At 43.7% G+C, this 24547-nt stretch overlaps 1 protein-coding gene across 1 annotated transcript in view; it reads right to left on the reverse strand.

Annotated features, from left to right (window-relative positions):
* Positions 1–24547, reverse strand: part of LOC137422120 (VPS10 domain-containing receptor SorCS1) — an 886462-nt gene that overhangs the window by 422687 nt on the left and 439228 nt on the right. The gene's annotated exons all lie outside the window — the stretch shown is intronic.

Genomic DNA, 24547 nt, shown 5'->3' on the forward strand with positions numbered 1-24547 from the left:
ACAGCGGCGGAGCATGCCCTGAACTGCTCGTCTCACCATAGCCGAGTCAATGCGCAAAGCATCCACTTCATGTCGAATACGGCCCTGCAATTCGTCAAGATCACGGGGAGGAGTTATGAACACCTTGTTCTTTAAATGTCCCCAAAGGAAATAATCACATGGTGTGAGGTCAGGTGATCTTGGCGGCCATTCCACTGCATGGTTGAGGGCAATGACTCGGTCTCCAAAGAGTTGCCTCAGTCGATCTCGGACAGCGATAAGACGATGTGCTGGGGCGACGTCTTGGGCCCACCAGAGATATCTGAAGACACCACGAACTTGTCACTCAAAGTTCTCCTCCAGCTGCGGTAAAACTTCATCATTGATCATCTGCAGATTCATGTTACCATTGACATTCCTTTGAAAGAAAAATGGTCCGATCACCTGACCACTTGCACAAAGTCCCAACCAAACAGTCCACTTTTGTCGATTCATGTTGGTGTCAAAATTAAATCCCGGGGGTTGTCCTGTCGGTGCATATTCAAGAATATTATGGGTATTGACCTTGCTGTCCATGGCGAAAGCAGCTTCTTTGCCGATAACGAGATACCGCAGGTAATTGACATCTGCTTCGCAACGTGCTATCAACCATCTGGCAAGCAACCGCCTCCTGGCAAAAAAATCCCCTGGCGTAAGTTGAAGCCAGATGTGAATCCGATATGGATGTTGGTGGAGATCCAGTCTTGTGATTCAGTTGAATGTTGCCGAAGGCAATCCCATCCCATTTCGTCTTGTGCTGGTATCCCTAGGATGCTCCAAAACGTGCTGCCTTACTGCTGCAATGTTCATTTCCGATCGCCCAGTGCGCCTCCGACCAGAATTCTCCTTGTTGCGGGTTGAGGCTAGTGCCATGCTCTTGGTATTTTCTAAAATTCGCCCAGATGGTTTTGGCTGCTGGAGGCTCCCGTTCTGGGAAACGTTCCCTGAACGCATCACGAATTCGCTGCAAACTTCCAGTTTGGTGAAAGGTTGTAACCACGAAGGTCCGCTGTTCAGTCGTAAGTTGAATCATCTTTTCAATGACTCAGACTGTCTCTAAACCCATACACTGTAGGGCCATCTTAAATACCCATCTTAAACAAAAGATGACGCAACCGACGATTACCAGACCAGCTTAACAATTTTACATAATCAACTTGACAGTCGACAAGTAATGCATCCATTTAAAACTGTCTTGCCCCGATTAGCCAAACTTGTAAAAATGCGATTTGAACTTGTCATTTTCAATGAACATGTACTCGGTCATGTGTGACAGCAATGATGCACGAAAGGCATGAATGGAAAGCTGAAGATCTCCTCATAATTGGTAAACCACATGTAAATTGTCAAACTAAATAACCTTTGCATATTAACCCCTTGAATTTGGATTACCTTTTTTTTGATACGCACTGTCTATATATATATATATATATACGTGCACAGACACACACACACACACACACACACACACACACACACACACACACACACACACACACACATATATATATTATATATATATATATATATATATATATATATATATTTGTTAAATGTTCCCTGACCCCATTTCATAGTCAGAATAGGGAAGTGTTTTCGGACTGCCAACATGCACTGGGCAACGCCGGTACCCATGCTCTTTAACTACATGTGTACTTGTATAATTGGAGAGTAATAAAAAGCAATCAAACGTTGGTGTGTATTGGTCATTATGAACGATTGTCTCGTTAGCTTAACGATTTGAACACCCAGTGTAGTAATACTGTTCATAGAATTGCATTCGTGAAATGCTAAATAATGATTGCAATGTGTTTTTTAAATAATCTTGTAATGAATGCAAATGCACACAATTTTAGGCGTGAGAACACAAGATGAGGCCTGAATGTGTAAAACTTGAAAATTGCAGCAAGGTGATCATGGGGAGGTCTGACCGAAGTCTAAACAAAATAAATGAAGAGTGGCCCTATGAGCTGCCAACTCAGTGGGACTTCATGCGCGGCTTTCTTTGGGATTGTCTAAAAATTTGGGTAAAACATGAAAGGCCGAGGCTGACTTGCCACGGATAATTAAAACTCACTCTTTAATGAGACTCTAAATAAACTGCTGCGCCTGCTGCTGCTTCCAGTCATTTGGCACCAACGTTTTTATATTCTGACCTTTAAGCCAATCATCATGTCCAACATCCATCATGACTGCGAAACGCATTATTATAGTATTTTTTTTGTTCGGTCATCTCATCTCAATTCTCGAAGAGAAGAACTTATAAAATGGGTCGGGTTGTCTGGATGTCTGGATGTCTGTCTGTCCTTCCGTTTTTGTTTGTCCGCACAAAATGTCAGTATGTTTATTAATTACATTCGACCCTTTAGAAACGTAAGACTTCTAACCCCTAACATCCCCTTCGAACCTTTGAAACCCTGAGATACATTAAGACCATGAAGACCCACAAAGACCTTTAAAAACTCTGAAGACCCCGAACACCCTGAAGAACCCTAAACACACCTAAAACACTTTAGAGCCTTTATAACCTTAACACCCTTTAGATCCTTTACAACCTGAAGACCATTTCAGACCCCAATCACCCTTTCAAACTCTAACACCCTTTCAGACCCTTTATAGCACTAAAACCCCTTAAGACCTAACATAACCCGAAGACCCTTAAAGACCCCGAAGATGCAAAATACCTAAAGACCACGAAGACCCTTAAAGACCCTGAAGATGCAAAATACCCAAAAAGACCCTTAAATACCCAAAATACACTTAAATACCCTGAAGACCACGAAGACCCTTAAAGACCACAAATACCCAACATATCCAAAAGACCACGAAGCCCCAAAATGCCCCCAAACTCTTAAAGACCCAAAAGACCCCGAATATCCAAAAGACCCTGAGGTCCCAAACGAACCTGATGTCCCAAAAGACCCCAAATACCCTTAAAGACCCCAGACACACGAATACCCCCAAATATCCAAAAGACCCCGAAGACCCAAAATACAACCATGTCCCAAAAGACTCAGAAGACCCTTAAAGACTCCGAAGACCCAAAACACCCCAAAGACCCAAAATATCCCGCAGACAAAATACCCCAAACCCCCTTGAAGATCCCAAAAGACCCCGAAGACCCAAAATACCCCAAATACCCAAAAGACCCTGAATACCCAAAAGACCCAGAGAAAGTAAAACATAGATACGGCTGTCATGATACCCTTGAGGTATATGCACCTACCTTTCATCTGTCTACCCAGGGTAGAATATTGACCAAGTTATAAACTATGCTCCAATCTCTGCTCTTCTTCTGCTCCAATCGGTTCTTCTGATCATTTCCTTGTTAAAGTGGATATCTCTCTAGCCATTCTCAGAGAGCCGCCTCAGCATTGACGAGTCTGGCATTTCACTCAAGCCGACTGGCATGGTCTTCAAGCAGCCATCAATCATCTGGACTGGTTTCCCATCTCCACTGCCTCTGACATCAACTCTTCCTGGGAATTCTTCCAAAAAATATCTTCTCTCTCATGCACAGATTTATCCCATCTCGTATTCAGTTGTCATACCCTTCCTCCCGTCCATGGTACACTGAAGCTTGTGGTGAGGCAGTTGCCATAAAGCAACTTGCGTTCACCTCATGGAAGGCTAATCCAACTGAAGGAAATCTCCGTTCCTTTCACAAAGCTCGGAACAAGTGTATGTCCACACTCAGGAGAGCCAGAAAACAGTATCTCTCCACTCTCAAGGCCGAACTCTCAAACCTGTCTCCATCCTCCAAATATTGGTGGCGTCTGGTCAAATCTGTTTCTGGTGTTTGTTCCCCTTAAATCCCCTCCCTTACCTCAAACGGATACAGAGCTGACACTGCACGTGAAAAAGCCAAACGCCTCAACTTTGTGTTTGCCTCAAAATCTTGTGTCCCGAACCCATCTCTCTCTGTACCCACCTTTCCCAGTCGAACCCAGCTGCTCCAGGACTGTGTCCTTCTCTCCTGACAAGGTGGAGAAGTTTTTGTCAAATGTCGACTCTGATTCTGCAACTGGACCAGACGGCATCAGCCCACGGGTCCTAAAATCCTGCTCTGCCGCTCTTTCACACCCTCTCTTTTGCTCAAGGTCATCTGTCATCAGCTTGGAAATCAGCCAACATTACCGCTTTACACAAAAAGGTGCAAAAACAGATCCTTGCAACTGCAGACCAATCAGCCTGCTCCCAATAATCAGCAAGGTCATGGAATCAATCATCGCTTCTGACATCAAATCCTTCCTCTTCTCCAGTGACTTGATCTCGGATCATCAAGTTGCATTCAGACCAGGTCATTCTACTCTAGACATGCTGCTTCTGCTGTCTCAACGATGGATGGAGGTCCTTAATGCCAAACAGGAAATCAAAGCTGTCTCCCTTGACATATAAAGTGCCTTTGATATGGCCTGGCACCCCGCTCTGCTCTCCAAATTCTCCTCCTATGGTATCCACGGAAATCTCCACGCATGGCTTGCGGACTTCATCGCTGGTCGTAGTCAACGTGTGGCCCTGAATGGATTTCTCTCATCTCCCCTTCCTGTTCAGGCTGGAGTTCCCCAAGGCCAACATTCTGGGACCTGTGCTTTTTCTGGTCTTCAATGATCTCTCCGACTCTCTGTAAAATCCTCTCTATCTCTTTGCTGATGAGTCCACTCTCTGCCGCTCCGTACCTCATCCCTCAGATTGGCAGTCTGCAGCCGCCTCACTCTCTGCAGACCTGGGCAAAATCACAGACTGGTCAAACAAGTGGAACATGTCTTTCAATCCTGACAAATCTCACACTCTCACTATGTCTCTCCGAAAAGAGAGTCTGGAAAACCCTCCCATCTACTTTCTGAACAATCCTGAACAATCCTTCCAAGCTGGCCTCCAAAGCCAGTCGCCGAATGGGCATCATCCGTCGTGCGAAGTCCTTCCTTGGCACACCTGAGCTCCTCACCACATCCAAGGCTTTCTTCCACAGCTCAATGGAATACTGTTCTCCCCTCTGGGCTGGTGCTCCTTCCTCACACCTAGCTCGGCTTCACGCTGTTGAAGCCAAAGCTTTCAGAATCATTGGAATCTCCCGCGATGAAGCTAACTCCGAGGGCCTTTCACTCTCTCACCACAGGCAGGTTGGTGGTCTTTCTGTCTTCTACCGACTCCTCTCCGACCTTGCTCCCCCAGCTCTGTCTGTGCTCTGTCCCCCAAATATTCCTACAGGTCGCACAAGAGCTGCCTGCAACCCCCTTATTAGTCTGGGATCCGAAGCCTGGAAATGTGTAAAAAAGTGATTTTGAAGTGACACCCCTGCTATAAAATGTTTGACCCCTAGATCATGTCTGTGGGGGTGTTAGCCACCAGAAAAGTGACTTTAGCAAGGTAGTTTGGATTGCGCGAATTCTGTAAGGACGTTTTTTAACTTGGGGCGTCAACTGTAAAAAAAGCAAGAAATTTAGGGGTAGGGGAAATTCAATTGATCATATATCCCATAATACAGGGGTGAGTGCAATAAATTACCACTCATTCTTTTTGTTATAAAGTTGGCTTTTATATGAAACATGATTCATCGTGATTGGACCATCCCTGAGGTCAACAGAGGTCAAAAGGTCACGGAAAGTGGATTAAGCTGAAAATTTAGCTCCTTTATCAAATAATTCACATATGTATCTGTCACAATATGTTCTTTGCATCCCTCTACTGTTTCTGGCCTATATTGATCGTAATAGTGATGGTTTACTGTGGTGGTTGATGCTTTTCATCTTTTGTGTGGTGCTAGTGATTATTATGCTACATTTGTTTCAGCAACTTGCTTCACTCTTGCTGATCTTTATGATTACCATCGATCTTCAGCCTCCCTAGCTGGAGCAAGCTTCCTTCTTGTCAATTATTATTTACCACTCAACCAACGACATATCGAAATTCCCGTGTGGAAGCACTGAATGACATATCGAAAGTGAAACCGGTAGCCATATTCCTTTTTCTGTCAGGAGCTGAATGGAATGCTGATTCCCATCCAAAAACCGTAAAGTAAGAGCGAAATATGAACTTAGAATAGTTAGATAAGAACATTATATAGTTAGGAATATTTTGTACATATTTTCCTGTCATTCAAGCAATTATCGGTTCACTCGCGTTCGAGAGAAAAGTCTTAGTAAATTTGACTAGTTTCCTCATTGATTATTTTCCACATGTTTTCCTGTCATTCAAGCAATTATCGGTTCACTAGTCCCTGGTGTTGGGCTAGCGGCTAGGGTGCCGGCTTAGGATCCTGGGTTCGAATCCCGGTCGATCGCTGAATTAACGCCAGGGGGGTTGACTCAGCCTGTCATACCTTCAGAGGTCGGCTAATTGAGTACCAATTCACTGGTAATTCACTGCTTGTCGTTAATGGCGGCAAAAAGGGTTGGCGTCAGGAAGGGCATCCGGCCATATAACATTGCTTCAAAAAGGGGACCGAAAAACAGAAAAACAACAACAACCACAGTTCCCGAAAAAGGCCAACCCCCGCTTGCGGGAAAAATGGCCTCTAAAGGTGTTATTTTTTTTTTTTTAGCGTTTGAGAGAAAAGTCTTAGTAAATTTGACTAGTTTCCTCATTGATTATTTTCCACATGTTTTCCTGTCATTCAAGCAATTATATGTTTACTAGCGTTCGAGAGAAAAGTCTTAGTAAATTTGACTAGTTTCCTCATTGATTATTTTCCACATGTTTTCCTGTCATTCAAGCAATTATCGGTTTACTAGCGTTCGAGAGAAAAGTATAGGTAAATTTGACTAGTTTCCTCATTGATTATTTTCCACATGTTTTCCTGTCATTCAAGCAATTATCGGTTCACTCGCGTTCGAGAGAAAAGTCTTAGTAAATTTGACTAGTTTCCTCATTGATTATTTTCCACATGTTTTCCTGTCATTCAAGCAATTATCGGTTTACTAGCGTTCGAGAGAAAAGTATAGGTAAATTTGACTAGTTTCCTCATTGAATCTTGAAATGTTATAACGTTGTGAAATCAAGATATTTACGAATCTAATATATTTCACAGTCGACCCTGATTTACTACACGTGATGGTGTTGATTGGTTTTGTGTGGCGTGGGGAATATGTTTCATTGTGGCCTGGCACCAGGTTCGCCCGAAGATTCGCCTGATGCGAATACATCATTATTAATTTTGTTCCATTTGTGGATTGTATGAAGTCTTAGAGTGTCTTTTTATTTCTTACAGGTGCTGACCCCTGGCGTATAAAGATGGAACCTGTGGCTGTGATAGCTGGTAAAGGAAACAAACGCAAACTCTCTTCTAGTGTAAGTGACTATTCGAAATGGATCGTCTGCCAAAGTACAACAGATGATCAGGGACCTCTGTATAACCTGACGAAGAGAGGGTTCACAACATTCAAGAACGCGGTGGAAATAAGGAAGGATGATGTTTACAGCAGAGTGTGGGACGATCTGCAGAAAATCAGGACCAATTTCTTTCAAAAGGACCAATGTGTCACGAAAAATGCCGCAGTAGTTACACCCTCAAACGGACTTTGGACAATCTAGTATCCGCCAAATGGTTTAAAGCCGAGCAAGGAGAAACATCAGGTGAACGGGAGGGCAGGAGGAGTTTAACGGACTTTAAGGCAGTGTGTTTCCTGTGTGAAAGGGAACGCGATTCCAAAAGCGATAGGACATTAACTTTAGTCAGCACAGTTGACAGGCAGAAGTCAATCCATGATAAGGCAAAGGTGTTGAGGGATGAGGCGGTCCTTTTGAAAATTGAGGGCCATGGTGATTATTGTCTTGACCTCATAGCTAACGATTTCCGCTATCACTTGAGGTGTATGAACAATTTCATGAACAGACGATGTAAAGCTTCGGAACAGACATGTGACAGTAAAGGTGTCACTGAATATGACAAAGGCTTCCAAATGCTTGTTTCAGAAATTTCACCTGGACTTCTTATTAACAAGCATGTCTACCACCTTGGCCAGCTGACCAATAGATTTACGGAACTTCTCTCACAACAGGATGTAGTCAGTAAGAAACCCTACAGAACTGATAGGTTGAAAAAGCGATTGTTGAAGCACTTTGAGTCTGACATTCAGGTCATCACATTGAAGGGTAGAGATACGTTAATATGTGCATCTTCTTTGACCGTCAAAGAGCTCTGTGATGAAGTAGTCTCTCTGCAGACTGAATTAGATGAGTGTGAGCTTCTTCCAGATGACGAGGAAGAGGAGGTACTGCTCACAAACGTGTCAAACAGTTCATACCACGTGGCAAAACACTTGAGGGCTGAAGTGAAAAAATTCGGAAAGGTAGGGTGTGCAATCCCAGTCAGTGATGAAATTGAAATATCATATGAAGGTGCCTCTAGTCAAGTCCCGGTCGACTTGTACAATCACTTGGCATGGTTACTAACAGAGGGAGATGAGTGTCTCGGTGAAGATGGCAAAGTCGAGCTTACCAAAGATGATGAAGAGAAGGTACTGAATTTGGCACAGGACATTGTAGGATGTCTTAGCAGGCAGCCACTTCCCAAACACATCGGTGTTGCCCTACATATTCTGAAGCAAACACGTAGTAAAAACCTTGTGACAATGATTAACAAATTTGGACACTGCATCAGTTATCCCACTGCTCAGCGACACATCACAACAGCCGCCAATGATGTTTCTGAACGAGAAGAAAGGGAAGGGTTGTTCATTCCAACAAACATCACACCAGGACACTTTACCCACTACGCATTGGATAACTTAAACTTCCATTCAGAGACACAAGATGGTGGTAGTTTTGATGCTACAACAAATATAATTTATCAGTACACATTTGAGGGAGAAGAAAGTGGGGAGGTAGTGGGGGCAGTGCCCCTTAAGAAAACCAGGAAACTGACTATCAGTGAACCAGACAAATTCGTTCCAGTAAGTAGTAAACTGACACTGAAGGACAGAAGACAGGCTTGGTCATTACGTGATATTGAACTTCCTCATGATGACAAGGGGGAAGCCTGCTTTCTAGCTGACAAGAACATCGTTTGGTTCCTACTGAGGATGTATCCAACACAGTTGATGACGGGTGAAAACGACAAGGACACTGGTAGCCTGACATGGAGCAGCTTCTTTGAATACAGTTCTGGGCAACATACAGAGAAAACAAAGATTGGTTATGGACCATTGCTTCCACAAAACCCAACCAACGCAGATGTAGTCCAGACCTCATTGGACTACTTTGTCTCCTTGAGTCTTAAGATGGGTCAGGCTAAGACGGTGGTGACTTGTGACCAGGCGATATATGACATAGTAAAGGGGTTGTTTAGGAAGGAATCGGAAAAGTACAAAGATGTTATTGTTCGACTTTGAGGATTCCATATTGCCCAGAACTTCTTGGGATCTATTGGATTTTTCATAATGGAGAGTGGCATAGAGGACATTCTGGTTTCTAGTGATATCTGTGGTCGAGGTACAGCCAATAAAGTCATGGCAGGAAAAGATTATTATAAGATGGTCCGTTATCATTCATGGTTGAGTGAGGCATTGTTCATGCTGAAGTGGGAGGCATTTGAGAAATGGCTGTTGTTCGAGAAGACTGAGGAGACACTTTCTTTGCTTTCGTCTCTGCTTGAAAGTCTTAGAAATGCCTTTGACAGGAAAGAGAAGCTCGAATTTGCTGCACTCATGAAGGAAGTCATGAAATGCCTAGAGTCACTGGAGTCGCTCTGGGGAGATTTTGAGAAGGGATTAGGAGTGACAGCCCATCTTTGGAGCATGTACATAGACATGGTGCTTATCCTAAGGCGTTACATCCATGCTGAGAGAGCTGGGCTGTGGCAACAGCACTTACAAGAGGTACAGAATATGCTACCCTATACCATTGCTTCTGGCCATAGTAAGTACATGTCCTGCCTTCCGATCTATCTCAGTGAGATGCAAAAGCTTCCAGAAACAGCACCAGAAGTGCACGAGGAGTTTGCAGCTGGCAAATTCACAGTTCACCAGACTGCAGGAGACTTTAATGGTGTGTGGACAGACCTTGCCCTTGAACAGACCTACAATAGGGAAGGCAAAACAAGCCTCTTTAAGGGTATAACACAATCTGAATCAGCATGAGAAAAGTACATCAAGGCTCTACCGTTCATGACCTCTGTCTCTGAAAGTGTAAAACAGATGGCACACATGGCCTCGCCGCAATCTGACCACCACGAGAAGCTGAGGAAGGACGATATGGAAGCCATGTTGCAGATCAAACGGACCGTGGAAGAGAAGATGCAAAACCCATTCGATCCTTCACTTGCGACAGATAAACTAATGAACATATCCACAGGTCAGATTCTTGCAGCAACTACCCTGGTAGATGCCAAACGTCTAGGCTTGGAGGCAATGGATGCTGCCACGACGACGAATGCAGACAAGATTGTCCAACCGAAGATAGAAACATTCGCCACGCATCTGAAGAAAAGTAAGAAAAAGATGGACACTGTGAAAGAAGTCATCAGAGAGGAGAGTGCAGTGACAAGGGCACTTTGTTTCGCACAGGACCTGAGTGATGAGGCACGGACTGAGGCATTTAGTTACGAATGGCCTGAGTACCCTCTCTCGTTGTTTGAGCCAGAGAAGAATGGATTTTCCATGCGCAAAGGTTGCAAATCCAACTATCTATCCACTCTACAGGCAGAGGTTGCCGAGTCATGGGAACCGTTAAAAGAGTTGCCTCCTTCTGCATCTGATGCAGTTTATGTAGTCGATGCAATGGCATTCATCCAGCGGTTCAACACACTTGGTTCGAGTACATTTGACCAACTTCAGGAAAGGTACAGGAACAAACTCTTGAACATGAAACCCAGACATTGCACTGAAGTGCATTTCGTGGGCGATCAATATGATTTTGGGTTAAAGAGTCTAAAAGGGGATGAATGCCAGAGACGGGAGTCAAATACCAACTTGCCAGAGTTTGTTCCAGCGGACATCATGAAAATCCCTGATTGGAACACATTCCTGCCAAACCTTTGTAACAAGCCCAATCTGCTGTCGTATCTTGCTTCACGTTGGTCCCAGGAGTCATCCTGGCCTGATGGCTTCTGCCTGGTCCTTGGTGTCAACGCCCAGGCAACTCGTGTGACGCAGACGGAACATACCAATGTTGATGAGCTGTACTGCCCCAACCACGAGGAGGCGGACACCAGAATATTTGCTCACATTGCTAGCTGTGACAACAGCGTAGTTGTCATTCAGGCTACAGATACAGATATCATCGTCTTGTCAATGTATCATTTCCCTCGGTTGACAAACGTTGTTGAGTTATGGGTGGAAAAGGATGATCTGTTCCTCCCCATCCATGACTTGGTGAATGAGTTGGCCAAAGCAGTTGGAAAGGACGTATTGGCACTCACAGACACACTGCTCATCTCCTACATTCTGTCAGGTTGTGATTCGGTGAGCTATCCTTTCAAACGGGGTAAGAAGAGAGCAGTGAAAGTCGCACTCCAGCATGTTGACAAACAGCCAGCGTTGTCCAATTTCATCCGACATGAATCCGGACCTTCTGCACATGATCAGGTGATAACTGAAGCACGAAGCTTCTTTTGTGATCTCTACGGCAAGCCAGGGTATTCATCCCTGGATAAGCTCCGCGCCCACTTGTTTGCATCTAGCAAACTAGATCTGCGCTCCCTTCCTCCAACAGAAAATGCTTTTCACTTCCACGTTCTCAGGAGCCTTTGTCAGATCAGCTTATACAAGCAAGCTTCACTCAGCAATCCAGTGCTTCTTCCACCTGAAGAGTATGGCAGGAGTTTGGATGGTGACAGGTTAATTCCTGTCATGAAAAGGAAGCCATCAAAGGCTTCTGCTGCGAAGTTGAAGTACTGCAAATGTAAGAAGAAACCGAACTGCCTGAGGAATTGCCCTTGTGCGAAAGCTGGAGTACCATGCATCATTGCATGTGCCTGCAATGGCGACAGAGAAAAATGTGGACGGCTTCTGACTGATGACGGTGATGATGATGAGTAAATAGAGGTAATGACACTTTTCCAGACAGTATGTGGTATGACTTGTCGTTTTAAAACATGTTGAAGAGTACCGTGCAAATAGATAGTGTGAATGCCAGATTTTGGTGATTTTTTTTAAGTTATGCAAATCTAAAGTGACATACATGCCAGTAAGTTAAGTTCAGTCGGGGCATTTCTTTCCCAAAAACATCAGAGGGGTACACACAACATATTTTGGGTGTAAAAGTTTGGCTATATAGAGCTTGAAGTAGGAAAAATGTGATTTTATTTACTAAAGGAGCTAAACTTTTAGCTTAACCCACTTTCCGTGACCTTTTGACCTCTGCTGACCTCATGGATGGCCCAATCACGTTGAGTCATGTTTCATATAAAAGCCAACTTTATAACAAAAAGAATGAGTGGTAATTTATTGCACTCACCCCTGTATTATGGGATATATGGTCAATTGAATTTCCCCTACCCCTAAATTTCTTGCTTTTTTACAGTTGACGCCCCAAGTTAAAAAATGTCCCTACAGAATTCGCGCAATCCAAACTACCTTGCTAAAGTCACTTTTCTGGTGGCTAACACCCCCACAGACATGATCTAGGGGTCAAACATTTTATAGCAGGGGTGTCACTTCAAAATCAAATTTTGAGATCTCGGATCCCAGACTAATGGTTAAACTGCCAAAATCAAGACTCCCTATTCACCTTCACTCTTTCATTCCTCTTTCCCCCGCCTCTGGAACAAACTCCCTCACTCTCTTAAATCCCAGTCCTCCCTCCAGGTCTTTAAAACAGCTGTTCACCACCATCTCTTGTCTTCCCCCATCCAAAACCTGGATCTTTTCTACCCCCGCTAATTCACCCCAGATCCACTTTTCTGAAATACCGACTTCTTTCCTGGAAGTTCGAGCTGTATCCATGTGTTTTATACCTCAACCCGATCCTTTTCCGTGCCTCCTCCCCCCAAACCCTCCCCCTCCCACAGATCACCCGATGTCCCTGCTCTCAAATGTTGTACTTGTGTGCTTCCCTCTCTCTCGCAATCTTGTCTCCTGCTCCCTTCATCTTTTGTTTTATGTGTCAGTTTGTCTTTTTATGATTAATGCTAGCTCTTACACGAGCCTCGATCTTGTATACAAAAAAAAAATACCCTCACCCTGGTGTTTTGCATGCGGGTGATACATCAATGTGTGTATAGCCTCTCGGACCGCTGTTAGACTGTGTGTCTCATCTGCTAGCATCGATTGGTTGATATTATCGATATCAAAGTATCCTTGGTGAAGAGTGCGAGCTATCGCCGGTACCCTGAACAAATTACAAATTCACGGACACTCGGTTGAGTATCCTGTGTCGGGATGGACACCCATCCAGCATTGTAATCTTAGTCAAAGAAACTGCTTCGGCAGAACTGTCGCTAAATGGTGAATAAAGCATGGTGAATTAATTCATTAGTTGCCACCTCCACTCACAATTATCATAAAGTACTTTCATCCTTTAGTGCACATTTAAAAAACTGGCCCTAAAATGAAATTGCCGGATGCAGGAAAATCAAAATAATTCACACATAATTGAGGCAGAATAAATTGTATATAATGAGGTCGAATTTTTTTTGTAGAAAAAGTCATGAATATAAAATTCATATTCCAAAGGCCGAGATAAAAAAAAGATTTGTATAGTGTCGAGGGATATGGAGGAGCAAGAATAAAGAACGGATCAGGCCATAAGAGAGCAAAAGGAACAGTAGAAATAGAAAGGGGTCGGGGGAGAAACACACCTTGCAGCAGCAGGGATGAAAGACAAAATACAGGGGGAGTTGGAGAAATGAGGGATGTCGGGTAGAATGAGGGCAAAGACACAGGCGGTGAACAAGATCAATACAGCCACAAACTCTCCATCACAGAAGTGGAACGGAAGACTGGAAACAGAGGTGGGCTTGGGGATGGTCAATGGGGGTAGAAAAGCTCATGACTGAAGATGGTCGATTACCTGAGATGGTGGTGAAGTGTCCTGGAGGGAAGAACGACATTTCAGAGACCGAGGAAGTTTGTTCCACAGGTGGGGGAAAAGGAGGAATGAATGAGTAGAGGTGAGCAATGATATTGGATTTTGGGGAATTCATAGGAAGGGGGTCACTGTCAGTTCGCATGATCCCTGCAGAAGCCATAATAAAAAAATCCTATTTCAAGTCACAATAAAAACTACTCCATTTCTCTGCGTAAAAACAACAGGCATCATAGAAATGTGGAAATTGTGGTGATAATTATACCCTTTGGCTGTTTGTTTGATTATCTGCACTCCTCATGAACCGTTGGATAGAATAAATTGGAAATGGGGTTTGTCCTCGGGTCTGGGGGTATGCACAAGATATTTAGAAGGCAAAAAAAGAAAAGTCATACTCCGAGAAGTGGGACCATTATGAGACCTGAACCGCTGTAAGAAATGAGTTGAAAATTGGTGGTTGTACCCACGGAGTGCATGGGAAGGCTTTGTTGGTTAAAAAAAATAAATGATAGTCTGGGTGGTTCATGGTGGGGGCAAAACCCCAATTCTCTCGATATAGATGTGTATTGGATAGCACTACCTGGTGGTAGCCTGTAATACAAGTCAGGAACCACAAAAGTGGTGCAATTAACCTATCTGCAAGCCTGGGCTCTTTGCTAGTAGTAGGCCTACATCAAATCAGAAACAAACCATGAGTACTATTGGGGACGCCTCTTTGCAGTGGTTGTACCCCTCAACACAGGTCGGGGGCTAAATCTTCCCCCCATTCTTCCCTGCTTCCCAGATTTGTCAGGGAAACATGGTCATGGTCAGAGTGCCGATCGGTCCCCATGGACCAGCCCTTTTCCTCTTCTCTCTGTCTCTCTCTCTCTCTCTCTCTGTATGTCTCCAACTCTGTCGTGGCCCTGACTTTGTGAAGGCAAGCTGGCAGAGTACACAATCCTGGGTGTGGGGGATTTCTGGGTCACTCCTGGGAGATTGATAGGCTATCTCCGAGCCGCGGGCTTGTTCGCGAGAACTGTCCGGGACTATATAAACAACAACAACAACATGACTGGGAATTGTTATGCAAAGTATGTACTTCGCATTGCTCTGCTCATCTTTGTATTGTTTACCACATCAGCGGAAGGGTCCAGCCCAAAACCAAGGGGCCCCCCTTTGTGAAAAAAGGAGTGAAGATGGGATTTTAGAGTGTTATGTTATGTTTTGGTGGTGTGTTGCTTTTCTTCTGTTCATTTAGACTCATGCTGACTTGTGATAGGTAGAATTTGATCCGCAAGGTTCCCTGAAGACATTCTCACAATCATTCAAGGTGTGTGCAGTGTGCGGTGTTGCACATTATGTCGATGAAGAAGGTCAGAAAGGCTATCTCCTCCCTGAAGATAAGTCATAAGCCAGCTGAGTTTTATTTCAGATAATTTGCTAATTCCCATGAGGGTGACAGTACAGAAGACAATAATCCAAAATTCTTAATACTCTGGCAGATTTGAAGTCACATTCTTCGCAAGACCAGGACAGTTTACTTACCACAAGGCCACCATTAACCTCACTCTAATGATTGCATCAGATTTAAACAGAATAGCTTGGATGCTGTAACAGTGTAGAATAAATCATACTAAAAATCTTAGCAAACACATTACCTCCACCACATAAGATGGCTGGAGGTTATGTTTTACCCCTGTATGTCCATCTGTCTGTTTGTCTCTTTGTCTGTGAGCAGGATATCTCAAAAGGTTTGGACTTTCAGGATTGGACTTCCGCTTCCGGTCCCTCGAGCAAGGAAGCGACTTCGACATCTGCATGGCATCAAAGTTCAAGTATTTTCTCATTCGTGTCTTTGTCAAATTTCTCCTCATTATTTTATTGTGTATGTGTTACTGTGTGTTTCGAGTTCATCTTGGTTTGCAATTCGTGCAACCTTGTGTATAATTAAATCGCTTTCTGTTCGCACGGCGTGCGTGGCCTGGTAACTTGAGGATTCCCTCCCCCCGTCGGTGTTTTGTGTAATTTTTTTTTTTTTTTTTTTTGTATACAACATCGAGGCTCATAGAAGAGCTAACATTAATGACAAAAATAGAAGAAGAAAAAAAATGGACACATAAGACGAAATAAGGGGAGCGGGAGACAAGATGGGGAGAGACGGGGAAGCTTCTGCAACAAGTACAACCTTTGAGAGCAGGGACATCGGGAGATCTGTGGGAGGTAGAGCGAATGGTGGGTGGAGGCGTGGAAAGGGGGTGAGGGTGGGAGAGGTTAAAAAAACAAAACATGGACACTGCTAGAACTTCCAGGAAAGAAGTCGGTATTTCAGAAAAGTGGATCTGGGGTTAATTAACGGGGGTAGAAACGATCAAGGTTTTGGATGAGGGAAGATAAGAGATAGTGGTGAACAGCTGTTTTAAAGACATGGAGGGATGAGTGGGATTGAAGAGAGTGATGGAGTTTGTTCCAGAGGCAGGAGAAAAGAGGAATGAAAGAGTGAAGGTGAGCAGAGAGTCTTGATTTTGGCAGTTTCACCAGAAGAGGGTTGCAGGCAGATCTTGTGCGACCTGTAGGAGTACTTGGGGGATAGAGCACAGACAGGGCCGGGGGGGGGGGGGGGGGGGGCTAGTCCAGAGAGGAGTCGGCAGAAGACAGAAAGACCACCAACCTGCCTGCGGTGAGTGAGTGAAAGGCCCTCACAATCAGCTTCATCGCGGGAGATTCCAATGATTCTGAAAGCTTTGGTTTCAACAGCGTGAAGCTGAGTGAGGTGTGAGGCAGGAGCAGCAGCCCAGAGGGAAGAGTAGTATTCCCTTGAGCTGTGGATGAAAGCCTTGTATGTGGTGAGGAGCTCAGGCGTGCCAAGGAAGGACTTCACACGACGGAGAATGCCCAGTCAGCGACTGGCTTTGGAGGCCAGCTTGAAAATGTGTTTTTCCCAGGAAAAGTTGTTATTTCCTTTGCTGTATTGCTTATTTCTTAGTTTTTCTCTTCTCCCCCTAACTTCCCCGAACATCTACCCTTTGTCTCACGGTTTAAATACCAAAAAAATATATATATATATATTTTCCTTCTCTCCTCGGCCCATCCCCTTTATCTCCTTTTCTTCCACCTTTTCCTTCCATCTCCAGCCGTAACTCGCCTTTCCAATCCTAGTTTCCTCCATTCATCCTTTCCTCCATCTCATTCTCCATCCTCCATCTCATCCATCCTCCATCTCATTTAACCCTTTCTCCATTCTCTGATCCACGCCCTCGCTTCAGGGACTTTTCCCAGATTGTTTTTCACGGTTTTGTTTGAATATGTTTAAACTTTCCCCTGCAGTGTTTTATTCAATGGTTTATTACAACACGCTGTTTTTCTTCCTATTTAAAAGGCTTTTTTTCAATTCCTCTTCAAATCATTCCACTTAAAAAAAAATTCAATCTCATACAGTCATTCTTCCTACATTCTCTAAATGCACCTTCATTCCACCCATCCTCTATCGTTCTCAAACGGATCTCTGACTTGAAAATCACAATAAACCCAGGTTGTAATAAATGTTCGTTTTTCATTAATCGTCCACTTTCTAAACTCCCCCCTCCCCCCTCCCCTCCTAAACTCCCCCCTCCCCCCTCCCCTCCTAAACTCCCAACTCACCCCTCCCCTCCTAAACTCCCAACTCACCCCTCCCCTCCTTAACTCCCCCCTCACCCTTCCCCTTCAAAACTCCCCCCTCACCCATCCCCTTTAAAACTCCCCCCTCACCCCTCCCCTTCAAAACTCCCCCCTCACCCCTCCCCTTCAAAAGTCCCCCCTCACCCCTCCCCCTTGAAAAGTCCCTCCTCACCCCTCCCCTTCAAAATTCCACCCCCCCACCCCTCCCCTTCAAATCTCTCCCCTACGACCTCCTCCTCAAAGCTGCCTCCTCCCCACTTCCATCACATACCTCGGCCTACTCCAAACTTCGACTATGCTCTGCCCCCCCTCAAACAACACCTCACTGTGCCTCATCCCATCACCATCAAACCATTTGTCCTCCTCATCCTTCCCTTTCTCTGAACTCTTCTGCAATCTCCAACACACTATCAACAGCTCTCCCTACATCCCCCTCTCACCCTTCTTCTTACACTACACCTCCCCTCCCCTGTAATGTACCCGATGCTCCCCCTCCCTCTTCCTTAACGGTATGGACCTCAAACATCCGGGGCCTTCGCTCAAACCTGACTGATCTCTCCATACAGGTTGCTTCTGACAATCCAGACTTGATCTGCTTAAAATAAACTTTCCTCCTTCAAGATGTCTCTGATTCTTTTCTGAATAATCCTCTCCAAGAAGTTCTGTCACTCAAGCTTTTGAGTCTCACTATTTGCCATGATCTTTCCTGGGAAAACCACATTTCAAATCTGGCCTCCAAAGCCAGTCGCCGACTGGGCATCCTCCGTCGTGCGAAGTCCTTCCTTGGCACACCTGAGCTCCTCACCACATACAAGGCTTTCATCCGCAGCTCTATGGAATACTGCTCTCCCCCTCTGGTCTGGTGCTCCTGCCTCACACCTAGCCCGTCTTCACGCTGTGGAAACCAAAGCGTTCAGAATCATTGGAATCTCCCGCGATGAAGCTAACTCCAAGGGCCTTTCACTCACTCACCGCAGGCAGGTTGGTGGTCTTTCCGTCTTCTACCGACTCCTCTCTGGCGTTGCCCCCCCAGCCCTCTCTGGGCTCTGTCCCCCAAATATTCCTACAGGTCGCACAAGATCTGCCTGCAACCCTCTTATGGTTAAACTGCCAAAATCAAGACTTTCTGCTCACCTTCACTCCTTCATTCCTCTTTTCTCCCGCCTCTGGAACAAACTCCCTCACTCTCTTCAATCCCACTCCACCCTCCAGGTCTTTAAAACAGCTGTTCACCACCATCTCTTATCCTCCCCCATCCAAAACCTTGATCTTTTCTACCCCCCGCTAATTTCGGTCCCCTTGTGTTTTATACTTCTCCCACCCCCCCCCCCCCCTTCCCACGCCTCCTGCCCCCAAGCCCTCTCCCTCCCACACTTCTCCCTGCTCTCAAATGTTGTGGTTGTGTGCTTCCCCTTTTCTCCCCATCTTGTCTTCCGCTCCCTCTTTTTGTATATTTTGTTTGTCTGGTTGAATTGTTTGTGAAATAAATGTTAGCTCTTTCACGAGCCTCGATTCAGTATACAAAAAAACAAAAAAAAACAAAAAAACAATATCTTCCTAGTTACTCCCTCCTCTGGTATGATAGAGCTGAGCCTCGTCCTGGTGGTGGGGTTGCTATCTTTATCAAAAACTCTCTTCCTCACTCTCCTTGCACTGCCCTCTCTCCACCCCATCCCCAGGAGTACCTCTGGCTACATCAAAAATGAACACTCTGCATACATATGGGTAGGGGATCACGTTTGTGAAGTTTCGTGTTGATCGAATAAGGTTTGTTTTTTCTGTCCAATATGGTTGCCAAACCACGTGACCGACAACATCATAATTTTCAATCTATATGCAGCCATGGTGTTCGATGCCATTTTTAAAGTTTCGCATCGAGAGGGTAAGCGGTTTCTGAGATATAATTATTTAATATTGTCCTTCAATCCAATATGGCTGCCACACCATGTGACCGATGACATTTTTGTGATCAACTTTTAATCACAATACCTAGTCGATGACACATGTAAAGTTTTGAGTCGATCGCTTCAGTGGTTTGGGAGATGTTTTTTTTTTCGGGTTTTAGATTAAATCCAATATGGCTACCAAACCATGTAACCGATGATGTCATAAATGTAATATTCCAAGACAAATGGGTCATAGATCATGTGCATGCAATTTCCGATTTTTAGGATAAGGCATTCAGTGAAAACATTTTTGGCTGGTATACCACTTCACCTATGATGTCATCATTTTCATGCTTTTGTTCCCCAATGGGAGCACTTCAAATGTGCTAAGTTTCAATTTTTTCCATTCAGCGTTTTCCGAGAAATAATTTTTTAATCATTTCTGTTTGATCCAAGATGGCTGCCATACCACTTGAACTATGACGTCATGATTATCATAAAAACATTCTACATGGGTGTCGTTCCTACCCTGAAAGTTTTGTCTCAATCGGACATATGGTTTCTGAGAAAAACGAGGTTTAGCCCCCGTACGGATGGACGGACGGACAACCCCAAAACATAAGGACTCCGGCCACCTTCGGGAGCAGAGGCATAAAAGGTTGTAGATGGATTATCACAAAACTAGGTGGATGAGTTTGGTAGGTGACAAGAACAAGGTGATTAGATTTTGGTTCAGGTCCGAATACAGATCCAGCCAATCAGAGGGATACCAAGTGTAAACTGGTCAGCCTGGCGGAGATACACGCCATACCGAGTGCCGTTCTACTTGCCCTTTGTGTTCATATTTAAACATTTTTGGATCCCCCTCCCCACAGTTGAATTGATCCTGCATTGATCAAGGTTCAATTTGTTATGTTAAAATGCGCATGTATCATGCAGACATTTACAATGGCGCTGGTTCGTATGCAGCCTATGGCAGGTTGGCTGCATCATCAAAAAAAAAGACTTCATTAAAATACCCATTATATACCCAGTAAGCTGGTACTCATTTTACTACCTTCAAAGGATGACAGGCATTAATTATAGTGAGTCAACCCACCTGGTGTTAATTTAATGGGCAAAAGAGCTCTGGTGAAACTGCCAAAATCAAGACTCTCTGCTCACTTCACTCTTTCATTCCTCTTTTCTCCCGCCTCTGGAACAAACTCCCTCACTCTCTTAAATCCCTCTCCTCCCTCCAGGTCTTTAAAACAGCTGTTCACCACCATCTCTTATCTTCCCCCATCCAAAACCTGGATCTTTTCTACCCCCGCTAATTCACCCCAGATCCACTTTTCTGTAATACCGCTTCTTTCCTGAAAGTCCTAGCAGTTTCCTGGAAGTCCTAGCAGTTTCCTGGAAGTCCTAGCAGTTTCCTGGAAGTCCAAGCAGTTTTTACCTCTCCCCTCCCCACGCCTCCTCTCCCCAAGCCCTCTCCCTCCCACAGATCTCCCGATATCCCTGCTCTCAAATGTTTAACTTGTGTGCTTCCCCCTCTCTCCCTATCTTGTCTCCCGCTCCCTTAATTGTGTGTTTTGTGTCCGGTTTTTTTTTGTTTGTCATCAATGTTAGCTCTTACACGAGCCTCGATCTTGTATATAAAAAAAAAATTTTTAAAAATTAACTCAGGACCTCAATATCTCAATTGCCAGCCACCTGAACCGTTAAGCCAACACCAGGCTTTCAGGTACAATGCGAGCATAATAAATAACACAATGTTTGTGTGACAAATCATTTTCAAGTTGAAAAAGTCATGTTTGAGTTTGTCAGACTCTAATAAACAGTTCACTCAATTGGCAGATGTGCACATCAAAAGTGAAGTTTGGCAAAACACAGCAGTGGAGCAGCACATCAAAGAGAATTGTGTCGGTTTCATAAATTGACAGCATTTCCTTCTCATATTGCTCGTTTATCATCTGGCTGGTTAACGAGGCCTTTATTTTGTTGCAGATTTGATATGCACATAGTTTTTAAAGGGTGTGTGGTGGGTGGCTTTATGTGCAATGTTCATACAAGTAAAATAAATGATGACATTACAACAGCCAGAAGTTAAAGATGAGACCAGGAACCATCCAACTCATCAAAAACCTACAACTTAGGTTATACTGTAAATATATACTGTTATACTGTATATATTATATATATATATATATATATTTATATATATATATATATATATATATATAGTAAATGCACCTGTGAAAGCATATTACGTTTCAATGATAAAGTTTACACTTAGTTCTCTAAAAATATTGTTTGAATGAGTCAAAAGAAAAACACATCAGTATATACTGTGAACATTTCAGATAAGTTGAGCTGTTTTTGATGTGTCGTAATGCTACAGTATCAGATGGCTAACAATTTGCCATTTAATGGCCTTTTATAGGCAGAGAACAAAGTGCTCCATAACACACAGTGGTAAATAAAAACAACCTTAATCCAGCAAATTTTTAGGAAACAATCAAAATCTTACATTTTTTGCAATAAACTGCTTCTCAATCACAAAATAAGACATTTTAAACTTTGTTTGAATGTCGGAAAATGCTGCTGATTATATTTTTTAAGCACAATCTTTCTTTTTCTGCATAAATATAAATAAAAGCGAATGTATGAAAATTTTTAAAAAGAGTAATATCATGTCTCAGGTCTAGAAGAGCTCTGCATGGTTGTTGTTGTTGTTGGTGGTGGTGGTGGTGGTGCTTAGTGGTTTGTGTTGGGTGTGGATTTTTGAAATATTCACCCATTGGTCGGTCAGCTACAGCACCACATTTGTCGCATGATTCCACCCACAATGCCACCCAGACGGAATAATATGGCTGCCATCTTGGTTTTATGGTGAGCCGAAGACACCAGGCCTCTGCTGATTATACACTGCCCGGGTTTTTTTTGCGTCAGATTTCCATTGGCTTTGTTTGGGTTGAGTGTTACTCATGATGAGGGACCCTGAAAAATCTAATTATATGCCTCATCAAATTCAGCATGTACGGTACGCACCTCCCTAAAAAATAGCGTTACGTAATTTTTGAAAGGCTCCATATTGGGGTGAAACAATCCGGGACCTTGTGATGAATCAGCTCATTCTGATATAACTATGAAGGAGGCTGTCATGGATGAGAGGTGTCAAATTTATCTTTTTATACCACATTAAATGTATGTTTCCCAATCGCGCTGTTCATCTTTTAATTCATACTAAAATCCACAATTTGGTGTTTGTCTGACGATTGTTGACCTCGATACATTCGGTCGTTACTTATACATTATCCGCCAAACTTGACAGGTTTGGTGGAGAATGGTGAGGTTTGGTTTGAATGACATGGTTTGGTGAGACATTCAAACTTGACAGGAGGCCTAAGGGTCACACAATGAAGATTGTAGCTCATTCATTTGCCCTCCTCCCCAAGGGGGTTTTCTCCGCCAATGGGGTTGCGTGTTGAGGTGTTAGATAGCTTTATCCGTGTTAGATAGCTTTATCCGTGTTAGATAGCTTTATCCGTGTTAGATAGCTTTATCCATGTTAGATAGCTTTATCCGTGTTAGATAGCTTTATCCGTGTTAGATAGCTTTATCCGTGTTAGATAGCTTTATCCGTGTTAGATAGCTTTATCCATGTTAGATAGCTTTATCCGTGTTAGATAGCTTTATCCGTGTTAGATAGCTTTATCCGTGTTAGATAGCTTTATCCGTGTTAGATAGCTTTATCCGTGTTAGATAGCTTTATCCGTGTTAGATAGCTTTATCCGTGTTAAGATAGCTTTATCCGTGTTAGATAGCTTTATCCGTGTTAGATAGCTTTATCCGTGTTAGATAGCTTTATCCGTGTTAGATAGCTTTATCCGTGTTAGATAGCTTTATCCGTGTTAAGATAGCTTTATCCGTGTTAGATAGCTTTATCCATGTTAGATAGCTTTATCCGTGTTAGATAGCTTTATCCATGTTAGATAGCTTTATCCGTGTTAGATAGCTTTATCCGTGTTAAGATAGCTTTATCCGTGTTAAGATAGCTTTATCCGTGTTAGATAGCTTTATCCGTGTTAGATAGCTTTATCCGTGTTAGATAGCTTTATCCGTGTTAGATAGCTTTATCCGTGTTAGATAGCTTTATCCGTGTTAGATAGCTTTATCCATGTTAAGATAGCGTTATCATGACGTTTTTCCAAGGACGCTTCTAATAGCAAAAGCATAACATTAATGTTATTACAAAACAAAATGAATACTAATAATATCTCCCCCTCCCCAAGGAGTGTTTCCTCCTTGACCAAACGCTGTGTCGACGTTTATAAATAGCTTATCGTGGTGTTTCATAGGAGCACCAGTCCCAAGCAGAAGTAAAAATATGATAAACCACAAACACATATGATTACCTTTTTAAACAGGTGATAATGCTGTTTTACACTAAATTGAAAGAAATCAGGAGGAATCCCGACATCGGTGAGGTAAATTTTACTTACGGAAATGATCGAAGATCTACTGTAATCTATATACCCCACAAGGATTAATAACATGACCCTTCCTGCCACTAACGTGGCGTTTTATATGAGGGCCTTTTGAAACGGTCGCTCCTGCTGTTTAACACAAAACGGAAAGGGAGGAAACCAGGAGCGTGTTCATTTACCAAGAAGCTCGCTAGCACTTGCCAAGCTAACCGTTCCTTATCAACGGTTTTAAATGGAGTACTTACTCGAATGCTTAAATCACTTGGCGAGCGCTCTACAAGTAACTTGAGAAATGAACACTCCCCCCTCTCCCACCTCCATGTTCTTGAGGACCGACCCTAGATCTGCAGTAATCTCTATATCCCAGAGAGGAATGACTCTTCCTGCCGCCCCCGTAGAGAACGGGTGTACTTGTACTTTAAAAACGCATTTCCCAATCGGCCCGCCACCGGATTTTGTCGCAGGTTATGACCACCGTGTGGTCATTGTTGTTAAGATAAGTGGGAATAACATGTTTTAGAGCTCATCCCAACTCTTAGTGTGAGACTGTTTCTGATCATCCTTTAC

This window comes from Myxine glutinosa, chromosome 2 (assembly GCF_964187855.1).
Source record: "Myxine glutinosa chromosome 2, kmMyxGlut1.1, whole genome shotgun sequence".
NCBI classification, from domain to species: domain Eukaryota; kingdom Metazoa; phylum Chordata; class Myxini; order Myxiniformes; family Myxinidae; genus Myxine; species Myxine glutinosa.